The 11,505-nt window shown below is 38.9% G+C and overlaps 1 long non-coding RNA gene across 2 annotated transcripts in view; it reads right to left on the reverse strand.

Annotated features, from left to right (window-relative positions):
* The window catches only part of LOC140496950 (uncharacterized), a 59,684-nt gene extending 48,873 nt beyond the window's left edge, over window positions 1–10,811 (reverse strand). Inside the window, exons 1-2 of one of the 2 annotated variants that reach the window (XR_011964463.1) lie at window positions 10,689–10,811; window positions 9,156–9,292 (exon numbers count right to left, since the gene is read on the reverse strand). This is a non-coding gene — a long non-coding RNA (uncharacterized lncRNA). Of the gene's footprint in view, window positions 1–9,155; window positions 9,293–9,420; window positions 9,566–10,688 lie in introns of those variants that run through there. The other variant, XR_011964462.1, reaches the window with a different exon arrangement.
* Between the last annotated feature and the right edge of the window lie 694 nt (window positions 10,812–11,505).

Consider the following 11,505-nt stretch of genomic DNA (forward strand, 5'->3'; position numbering starts at 1 on the left):
TATACATAACTTAAACACAATGTATCAACAAGCACCCTGGCACCCAGGAGGGTCTGCTGTATAGAATTTTAGATCTGCTTTTCTAAAAGGAAAGCACCTTTAAGAGGGATAAACAATTTTTAATTTCACATACCAACAGAGAAAACACAAGCAGGACCAAGAGACAGGGCTTCCAACCATCTGACCATAGGCAATACATACATAATTACCAGAGAGAGAAGCATCAACATATCAGCCAGGGCACTTCTGAAAACAGCCACCCAGAGTTTCATCAGGCACAGGAACTTCTTCAGAAAACTAAGCCCCCAAAGCAAAACCTCACCTTAGAGAATATGCACTCTTTTCAGAACTTGAGGGCAAGACCCAGTGCCTCATTAGCAATCAATGAAAGGTGTGGGCCTTCATACAAAACAAGCGTCCCCCAATCAAGCCTTCCTCACTAGCCCTAATGGGCTGAGAAGATTTTTAACTCTCATTACACACAATCAGTGGTTACTAGTAGCTACCTACATAGTTTGTCATCTGTCTAGCAACATAGACTGTATGTTTTTTAGGTCAGACCAACCACCAGTTGCTAATTTTAGGCTGATAGAAATCAGGTTATAATAGAAATGTCTTTATGAATATATTAGCTAATGTAACCCATTATGGCACCTGCTATATCACAGAGCATCCTTATAAAATGAAGGTAAATAATATCACCATCAATACAAGGGGTTTTATTTGTTTATGTAAAGAGGAGCTAACTCATAACTTCACTCTAGTAGATACTCCCAGTTTTGAAACTGTCTCTGTTAATACAGATTGGCAACTAGATGGCCTCTGAGAATCCTTTTAGCTCTGTATCTGTGAGCTAAATTTGACTGTAATTTATCATATTATATAAATATGAATATTACCTGAAGCAGTAAGATATGAAGTGATAAACAACAAGTCCCTGGCCACGCTTTCCAGTACTGGCTGTACCTTCCCCCATTCTCTCATGGCTCACTGATCAAGGCAGGGGAATTGGAATGTGTCTTGCTTCCCAATTTTCACTTCCAGGTTCTCATCATTTCTCCATCACTCAGAAAATTCTCTTTCCTTTGAAACTCATGCTATTCATATTTACCATCGAAATGAAATTCTCGTATTTGTTGTCTATAAACCCTTAGATCACTCCTCTTCCTTACTCAATGTGTTCAGTATCTGGATTGCAATTTTTCTCTTCTCAACTCTTGCTGTTATAGTAGGGGACTCCAATACTTTCTCCCTCAAATATCCTAATCACTAGCTATTCTTCCATTTTCCCTTCACTTACACCTATACTTGGTCATACCCTTGATCTTGTCATGACACACAAATGTGCCACCTTGTGTTTAAGAATTCCAAAAATTTTCTTATCTGACCCTAACTATTGGCTCTCTACCTCTCCTGCTTTCCCTTACAAAACTATTTTCTTCATCTATACTGTAAATTCTAATCCCTTGACCCCTCAGTTCTCTCCCAGGCCATCTCTCCTACACTAGCCCTTCTCCTCTTCTCCCCATCTTAACACCTTAGTTAACCAAGTTGATATCACTTCTCCCTTGAGTCCTGAGCCCCCTTATCACATAACCTGTTATACCCAGCCCAATCTGAGTCTTGCATCATGCCTACCATTCTCTCCCCTTACTTCTATACATATGCTGCTAATTGAAATCAGAAAACAATCATACAACTGTTTGAGTCCACTACAAATTTATTTTATATAACCTCAACTGGGCCCTCACCACTGCTATGAAAACTCACTATCCCACTCTCCACAAAAACTCTTCCAAACCCTTTCATCTTCCTCAAATCTCCCATGGTTACCCCTCCGCTTACTCTCTTACCTGAGAACCTTTCATAATATTTTACAGAAAAAAATTGAGGCCATTCACTATTAGCTCCCTATTCTCATCTTTTCTTCATCTCCTATCATTCAAGCCTTCTACTACGATCTTCTCCTTTTCCCCTTTCTATATAATGAAGTGGAGTGTAGGGTGTGTTTAGGGAGGACCAGTACCTTTGATGTGATGGCTGCTGAGCCTTTTTCAGGGCTCTTTCCACCTTTGGTGTCCACTTGTTCCACCTAACTCTCACCTGTGGCTCCAAGAAGCTGCAGCATGTGTAGTGGCCACATCCTGGTAAACCATTTCAGCAGAAGGGCCAAACCAGGCTGAGGGTAACCAACAGTTCTCAAACCCATTGGTGAGTTAGGGGGGTGTCTACCCCAAGTATGTGAAGACTTCATCTGGTGGAATGGGAGGATGAGAACAATTTGTTCCAATGGCCTTGAAGGCAGATGAAGCAGGTGATGTGGAGAGCTTAGAGCTTGGCTAGACACTGAAGACCCCAAGGTCATCCACTGCATCCTGAACCATCACCAGCCATCTTGACTTTGTCCTGTCACTGGAGTATGATGACTCAGGAGGAGAGAGTGAGGCTGACGACTTCATGCAACTCTGCCTCACTTAAACCCAATTTACACACGAATCCAAAGATATCACATCACTCATATCATTTCACTATTATGCCTCAAAGTACTGTGGTGACAGGTAAGTGATGAAGCAGCAGGTGTGGATACACTGGCAGCTGCAGTCAGAACCCTGCACGCAGGCAGCCCAGGCCATAAGGTTGCTTATCACTGGAAGCAGCAGTGGGACTCAGCAGTCTCCTGGGTGTCAGAGCAGCCTTTGAAGAATTGCACTGCTCACCTCCTGGTGTGAGGAAGGGAGCTAGAAAAGGTGCCCTAAACATTGCCTGCTTACCCAACTCTGGCCTGATTACCACTGACCGTTTACCTCAGGTTAAAGTCAATCCCTCCTTAGCTGAACTTCCAACTGAAGAAGAGGTTTTGAGGGCCATTAGGCTCCTTTCATGTGGCAAAGCACCTGGCGCTGATTCTATTCCAGCAGAGATTTACAAGGTAGAGGGACCACTGCTCATACAAAAGGTGACTGAAATTTTCCAGGTTATGTGACAAGAGGAGGTTATCCCCCAAGAGTTCAAGGATGCCTCCATTGTCCATTTCTATAAGGATAAAGGGAATAGATTGTTCTGCAACAATCACAGGGGGATCTCTCTCTTAGTCATTGATGGCAAAATTCTTGCTAGAGTCATCCTTGTTAGGCTGATCCTTCACCTGGAATATGGGCATATACCTGAGAGACAGTGTGGCTTCAGAAAGGGGTGAGAAACAGTCGATATGGTGTTTGCTGCCCGACAACTCCAGGAGAAATGCCAGGGGCAGAACAGAGGTCTGTACACAATGTTTGTGAATCTGACCAAGACATGACACTATTAGTCATGAGGGTTTATGGAAAATTATGTCAAAATTTGGTTTCCCGGAGTTCATCAATATTGTATGTCAATTTCATGGTGGCATGTTTGTCTGGGTTCCAGATAATGGGCAAAGCTCTCGTGCCTTTCCAGTCATCAGTGGAGTAAAACAGGGCTGTGTGCTTGCTCCTGTGCTTTTTAGCATGATGTTTTCAGCCATGTTGACAAATGCTTTCAATGGGGATGAACACAGCATCAAGGTCAACTATCGTACTGATGGTAAGCTCTTCAATTTGAAAAGGTTACAAGCCAAGACCAAAGTGGAGGGAACATTGGTGCATGATTTTCTGTTTGCAGATGATTGTGCACTCAGTGCAGCACCTGAAGCTGAGATGCAACAAAGTATCGATCAATTCTCTGCTGCCTATGCTAATTTTGGCCTAATTACACCAAAAAAACACAGGTGCTCCATCAGCTGCCACTACACCATCCATACGTGGAACCATCGGTTACAACAAATGGAGAAGTTTTGAATGCTGTGGATAAGTTCACTTACGTTGGTAGTATATTTCCCAGGGATGTACACATTGACAATGAGGTTGATGTACACATTGCCAGAGCTAGCTCAGTGTTTGGGAGGCTCTGAAGAAAGGTTTGAGAGAGAAGAGGTATTAGACTGACTACCAAAAACTGAAGGTCTACAGAGCCATTGTGCTGACCTCATTGTTATATGCTTGTGAAACATGGACAGACTACCAGTGCCATGCCAAGAAATTGAATCGCTTCCATTTGAACTGTCTTAGGAAAATTCTGAGGATCACCTGGGATGATAAGTTACCAGACACTGAAGTCCTTGCTCGAGCTGAACTGCCAAGTATTCAAACTATTGTTCCAATGCAAGATGTACACTTGTCAAAAAGACTATTCTATGGAGAACTTGCATGGGGCAAAGAACACATGGTGGCCAGAAGAAATGATACAAGGACATTCTCAAGGTCTCTCTCAAAAACTCTGGATTTGACTGTGCAACATGGGAGACACTGGCACAGTACTGCTCAGCATGCTGTGCCCACATAAGAAAAAGTGCTGTGCTCTTTGAGCAAAGCAAAATTGAGACAGCACAAAGTAAACACAGGATGCACAAATTTGGGATATTCACCCCAAATATTCATAGGGACTATCTGTGCCCAACCTGTGCTCGAGCATTCCGAGCTTGTATTGGTGTGATCAGCCACAGTCCAACACACTGAAATTTCACTTTACAATGGTGATGTCGTTTTGGTCCTCTTTGAGAAAGGACAACAACCAATCTTGTAATGAAGTGACCTTACTTCTTACCAAAACTAACTCTTCTACTTGTTCAAGTGATCCCATTTCATCTTCATCTCCTCCATTAACTCCCTTTCTCATTCCCACTCTTTCACTCATTTTCAATCTCTCCACAACTACTAGCTCATTCCCTGCTCTCTAAAACCATGTCCATGTCTCCCCTATCCTGGAAAAAAAAAATCTTACTTGGTTCTTCTATCTCGATCTTCATATATCTCTTTTGCCTTTGTAGCAAAAGCCCTCAGAACGGCTATCTACAATAAGTACCACCACGTTATGTCCTCTTTTTCTCTTCTTAATCTTCTCTAATCTGGCTTCATTCTATGAAAACTGCTTTCCCCAAAGTTACTAATGATTTCTTAGTTGCTGCAACCAATGACCTTTTCTCTATCCTCATTCTCATTGACCTTTTTGAAATCTTTAAAATTATTGATCACTCTCTCCTCCCTGATGCTGCATTTTCACTAGGTTTTCAGAATATCTCTCTTCTGATTATTCTTCTACCTATGTGATGCCCTCCTTCTAAGTTTCCTTTGCTGGATCTTTTACCAGACCACACTTTTTAACCATAGATGACTTCTCAGGTTTCTGTCCCAGATCCTCTTCTCTTCTCCTGGTATATTATTTTAATTGATGACCAACTCCCATGGATTTAATTACCCTCTCTGCTGATGATTCTCATATCTGCCTTTCCCACCCCAATCTCTGCTGACCGTCAATCTCACATCTCAATTGCCTTTCAGATATCTCAACCTGGATGTCCAATAGATATATGAAATTCAATATATCCAAAACAGAATTTATTATCTTTCTCTCAAATGCTCCCCCTCTCCTATGTCCCCTACTGCTTTAGATGGCAACACCGTGCTCCCAGTCCCTCAGGCTTGCAACCTAGGAATCTTCTTGGATTCTTCACTCTCTCTCATACCATACATATCCAAGAAGTTGCTAAGGTGTTGGTTTCACATTTATAACGTCAACCTGAAATAAAGACTACCAAAGCAGAAAAAATTAAGATATTAATTGAGTCAAGGGAATTGCAGTTCAGGATAACACATGGCACTGCGGTTCTGGAGTGCCCACAAGGAGCGGTAGGAGCAAGGGCTAAATACATTTCAACAGGGAGGGAGTCTCATGGAAGGCACAGCCTCCAACAGTTGTTACATAAGTTGTTTTGAAAAGGCTGAGGAGGCTGAAGGAGTGATAATATCTGATCAGAACAGTGGGCTCCAGGTATAACAATGAAGAGTTTCACAAGCCTGGCTCCAACTGATTTAGACCTGCTCCAACCATGTGGTCATTGGGGTCAGAGTCTGGTAGTTCCTTCTGATTACTTTATTCAACATTTCCCGATTTTGGTCAAGATAAGTCCCAAGATAAGTTCTACATGCTGCTGAACTTTGGTCCCAAAGGAAGAGGATAACCTAAAACAACACTTAAAGAACACAAGCAAAACAATAATTAGGATGAGGATAAACTGGAAAATTAGGAGGAGGGAATGAAGACCAACAGAGATCCAAGAAAAGAGGTTCATAATCCACCAGGGATGAGAGAAATTAACTTTGGAAGGAAAACAATCTTTGTGGTGTACCCAGACTCATTCATTTGAAGATAATACTAGGTTATGAGGCCCTCTCAATGTGCTAATTGCTTCTTACACGATAGGCCAGAAACCCAAGTATCTGAAGGAGCTGGCTCTAGGGCCATGAGTTTTTGGTTTTTGTTTTTTGTTCTTCCCACAATCCTTAGTTCCCTTCCTGTACAACCTATGGAGCTTAGGTGATATCCTGGAGATCTGTCTTTTATGAAATCAAAAATTCTATTGTACATGGCCACAGTGTCTTAGATAGAATGAGAATGTATGGGCTTTCTTTGGCATTTACATGTTATATTTTCCATGAACATATTTGATAAATATAAAATGATTTGGCAACGCTGCTATTGTTTTATAAACTGAATTTTTAAAGAACCATCTTGTGTAGTATATATGAAATTGAACAGCAGCAAAATGTACATATGTTTTTTCAGGGTGGTAAATCTATGACCAGATTCTCACAAGGAACAGACGAATACTTAGGGGACTCTTTAGGGGTCTTATGTGTGTATGCATGCATTTAAGTATACATGTGTATGTGGGTGTGTATCAAATACAGGCTACCAATGTTTGTAAACCTGACAATGAAACAAAATAATATTAATGGAAGGAAAAAGGTTAAAATAGTTCAAATGTGCTTTAAAACAAAAGCATCAAATAATAATAAAAAAATTCTAATTGATTGTGCTATTGTGAAGCAAAACAATTTTCTTACACACTTTTCTGTCATTCTAAGAACTCAAGATACCTAATTTGTAATACTCTTGCATGTCTATTACTTTTTAACATTTCAATGTTGCTTTTTAATAAAAGATATTAATATTTTACCAAAGTTATTGTTCAAGTACATATCAATGAAAAAGTATCAAGTAAATGTAGAGAGTCTTTGTAATATTTGAATGAACAGAGCATGAAAATTCAAAATATCTGTAAAGCTTACAGGGAAAAAATGGAACTCATTACTCCCCTTAAAAGGATAAAATGCTGCTACAGATTAATAACAACATCCTTTCTAAGGAAGTTACTTCTATGCCTAATTTTAATGGCCACAATAAATGAATTCATCCAAAATATGCTTATTTTTCTCCTCTTGTAACAAAGTCCTATGGTGGGATATTTGGGTTCAGGGGAACCTGAGACCTTGGTGCTACATGTGGCTCTCTAGACCCTCAACTGCGGCCTTTGATTGGATCCAAACTTCACAAACAAATCGCCGTAATAAAAAGATTCGTTCTCTAAAACTTGGACTCAGAAGGCTTCACCCAAGGACCTAGAAAGACACATGTGACCTCGAGGCCATAGGTTCCCCACCTCTGCAATAAACTAAGTAAATAATTCCAAATTGTATCAAATGAGTTGTCTATAGTAAAACATGTTCACCCATCAAGTCATGTTCCCCACACGTATTATTTCCACATTAAATAATAAACCTAAGTGAAATCAGATTTCTCATTAAGGTAATACAAGATAGCTCTTAAGTCATTTTTGTCTAAGATAATAGCACTAAACCTCTATTTCTTAAAAGAGAAATGGGTTTCTGACTTTAACCTCACAATTTAGTAAATTTGTATCTTTGTTTCACAAGTTCCTTCATCTTTGTGTAATTATTCTCACATTATTCTGAAAGAATGAGATACTTTGGGGACTTAATCCCATACATATAACATGTATAGGCATTAATTTAACTCTAGCTCAGAATACGGAATGACTAAAAATTCAGATTGAAAACAGTAAGATTTTTCTCATTTGAGTAATTCAGATGTCTTAGTATTAATTTTAGTAACTAATAGATTTAGTATGGCCATGACAAACTTCAACTGTTCACCTGCCTAGATAATAGAAATTTACTAGGAGAGGAAAAACCAAGGACATGGTTATAACAGCATCAAAACTGGTCCTCCAGGCCCAATCCTAAGAGCACAGAATGACAATACAAATATACCAGGACAAAGCATGCTTAGCTCAGTTTGAGTCATATATTCAGCTAAGAGTCATAATTAAGTTTCTCAAGCAGCCAATCACATAAAGTCCCACTTCCATTTACATGGTGCCAAAGCCAGACTCAGGATTTCATCAGATGGGAAACATTCCTGTTGTCATTAAATTAGCTCAAAGTGTACTGAGATCAGTATTATAAATAAGATTCTAGGTAGAGGATTGAGTTTTGACCCAGACAAAGACTTCAAGGAATTTGGTCTAATGAGAGCAGGCTATGTCCCATCTCAAGTCCTTGAGAGCTTTCACAGGATACAAAGAGTAAAAACAATAATTTTTAATTTGCATGATATAAGTAAAAAGGTAAGATATTATTATAGTGGTTATAACTAAAGCAGAATTGAGCACAGAAAATCAAAAGTCAAAATTTGCATAGTGCTTGATATAGAATATGGGCAAGACCTGATGTTAAGTTAGAAACAACATCTTACGAACCATGCTGAAACGGAGGTGGGCATGACTACTAGACCAATAGCAGACTAAATCAAAGCTTTGGTTAAATCTGTGTATTACAATTGCTGACGACAACATTTAAAATCTCAGGAAAAAATTGTTGCTTTCAGTTTATTCTTAGTTCTCTATTTACTTTCTCTTTACTTTCAAATCAAGTTGCAATTGTTATTACTACAATTTTCATAAAATAAATACATAGAAACTTTAGCAGCTTCTAAAAACTTGATCTATTCAAACAGTAGTGAACTTCTGGTACTTTGATAGAAGTAACACGAGGCAATTATCCAAATAATTTTCATGTAAATTTCCAGTTACTTTCTTAAACAACCTTCTCTTTTGGCAGGAGGAAAGCAGTTCTCAAAAATTCCAATATATAATCTATTATAAAAATGAGTAGGAGTCTCATATAACTTAGAGCAAAAATACTAAGTTCAAAATATTTCAGTTTAATTTATAAAACTCTCAAGTATTCAATTAGATTTTCTAATCAAATCCTATTTACCTTTTGGTTGGTTTCCAATTCATATAAACTTTCCTCCTTTTCATGAACCAGAAAAGAACTAATATTTAAAAGGTGAGCTTCAGCCCTTTTCCCCTCTCCGATTTCAGAAATGCAAAGACAGAGACTAGTTCTGAAGGCTGAAAGAACAAAAAAACATGACACAAAGAGGTGAATTTGTCAGCAAAGTTTTTTCCTTCTGTAATACTAATTTAAATGGAAAGATCTTTCTCATTAATTACGGGGCCATATGATTGGCTTGGTTCACCTGGAAGCCTGGGTTGGTCACATGTGGTGGGAGGAGTTTGCTGAAGAGGCAGAACAGGAAGGGTGGAGGGGAACCGGGAGAAAGTGAGTGAGTGGGGTCAGGTCAGAGAGGAAAGAACACAGGCCAACTGAAACATTGTGACAGTTGATGGTGAGACGTCCCTGGCTGGGGGAAGGGAGGTTTGAGACTGACACATTGTGACTGTTGATAGTGAGATGTCCCTGGATGGGGGAAGGGAGGTTTGAGAATGGCTTTGTCCCCTGCTGCGATCATGTTTATTAATTCCTTGGTCACCATGATGGATTTTGCTTTCTGGTTCTGGGATTTGGCTTTCTGGTGCTTAAATAAATATTTTTATTCTGCCTTCTATATGAAGAATCTTTTATATTTTGCTGTTGAGAACTACACTGGCATATTCATAGTCACCACCAGTACTGTGAATATTGCCTTAGCGATATACCTTCTAAGCTCTGTGCACATAGTTCCATTCACACAGACTCTGAGAGAGACATAAACATGGGAGTGCACATGCACACACACGTACAGACTGACAGTTAACACACAAATACATACAGTATACTTAACACAAATAGCACTCCACAAAGATGACAAACTGCAGCTTTCCTAAAAATAACTTTGTGTAAACAAATGGAAATCCCCTTTTTAAGTCAAATTCTGGGACCTAGAGAGAGACAGATGAATTATCATATTCTCATTTATAGTTTTCTAGATACCAAAGGATCCCACCTTGTCTAATTTGCAAATAACTCCACAGTGACCAGCAGTGACAAAGGTCAGATGGTTAAATTCTTCAAGTCATTCAAGTTTTTTTTTTCCATCTCATTCAGCAGCACATATATAGTAGTGAAGGTGGCAAATAATGGTCACTGATATATAGTAAATAATAAATAAATACTTGACTAACATATTTCCTTGATTCCTTAAGCTTGCAACTAATCTAAATACTTATTTATTTGTAATGCACATTGGCCTTTAGATAGTCTTTTGCTTTATACTTTGAGAGAAATTATTATTTCTCTTATATTACCCTATTAATTACTATTAACATAATATTATTTTTACTATTATAACCAACTACTATCAGGGTATCAGGATATTTTTTTTTAAGCCTTCTATTTCCTCATTCTCTACTAAGTCAAATCAGACTCTGAAGAACAGGGCTGATAATGAGATTAGATTTAACATTCTCCTCAATCTTGTTCAGATCCCATCCAACTAGAGAAGCTTAGAGTAAAAAACTTACTTACTTAAAGAGTAAAAAGAGTGGAATCTAGGTGAATTCCACCCTTCGTGCTTACTCAAGCTTGGGTGGGGAGTAAATCTTTTGTCTAGATTGCCCGAGGAGGGAGGTGGTCTGGAAGTAAGAGTGACATAATCAAAGGCACATCCCTAGGCCCTCATCATAATACTCATTCTTATTGTTAACCAATCAGAGTTGATTGTGGCCTCTTGGGAATACCCCCTCTTCCAAAAGTATATAAGCACCAAGAGACCTCTGGGAGGGGTTTTTGGTTTACAAAGGAAGATCAAATGACTATCCTCTTATTAATTATTCACTAGTCATAATTAAGAAAATGATTATCCAAAATTGTGTCTCTTGAACTTTTTATATGTCACAACTTTCTATATAGATTAATATATTAAGTAGATCAATGGAGAGAGAGACAGACAGACAGAGAAAGAGAACATTTTTTAAATACTTAACTATATACCACGCACTAAGTTAAGTACTAGAGATACAAATACAAGCAAGTCAGACTGACTATTTTTGAGAAGTATAATGGAGAAAGACAACACACAAAGAAGTACAGGAGGGGGTGAGAATGATGTATTATGTTGGCCTGGACCATCTCAAGATAAAAGGAAAGCTTACCTGTAAGAACTGAAGGACCAGGGATCAGAGTCCAAGGTTCTGGATGGAGGGAAATGAGTATATTTCTAAAGTGCTTAAGATAATACAGACTGGGGAGAAAACATAGGGCTAGCAGATAGCCATCTTCAGAGTAGGAAAAAACAAACCTAGAATTAAGTCCTGACTTGTGACTCTCAAGCAAGTCATTTAAA

This window comes from Notamacropus eugenii, chromosome 3 (genome assembly GCF_028372415.1).
Source record: "Notamacropus eugenii isolate mMacEug1 chromosome 3, mMacEug1.pri_v2, whole genome shotgun sequence".
Taxonomy (NCBI): domain Eukaryota; kingdom Metazoa; phylum Chordata; class Mammalia; order Diprotodontia; family Macropodidae; genus Notamacropus; species Notamacropus eugenii.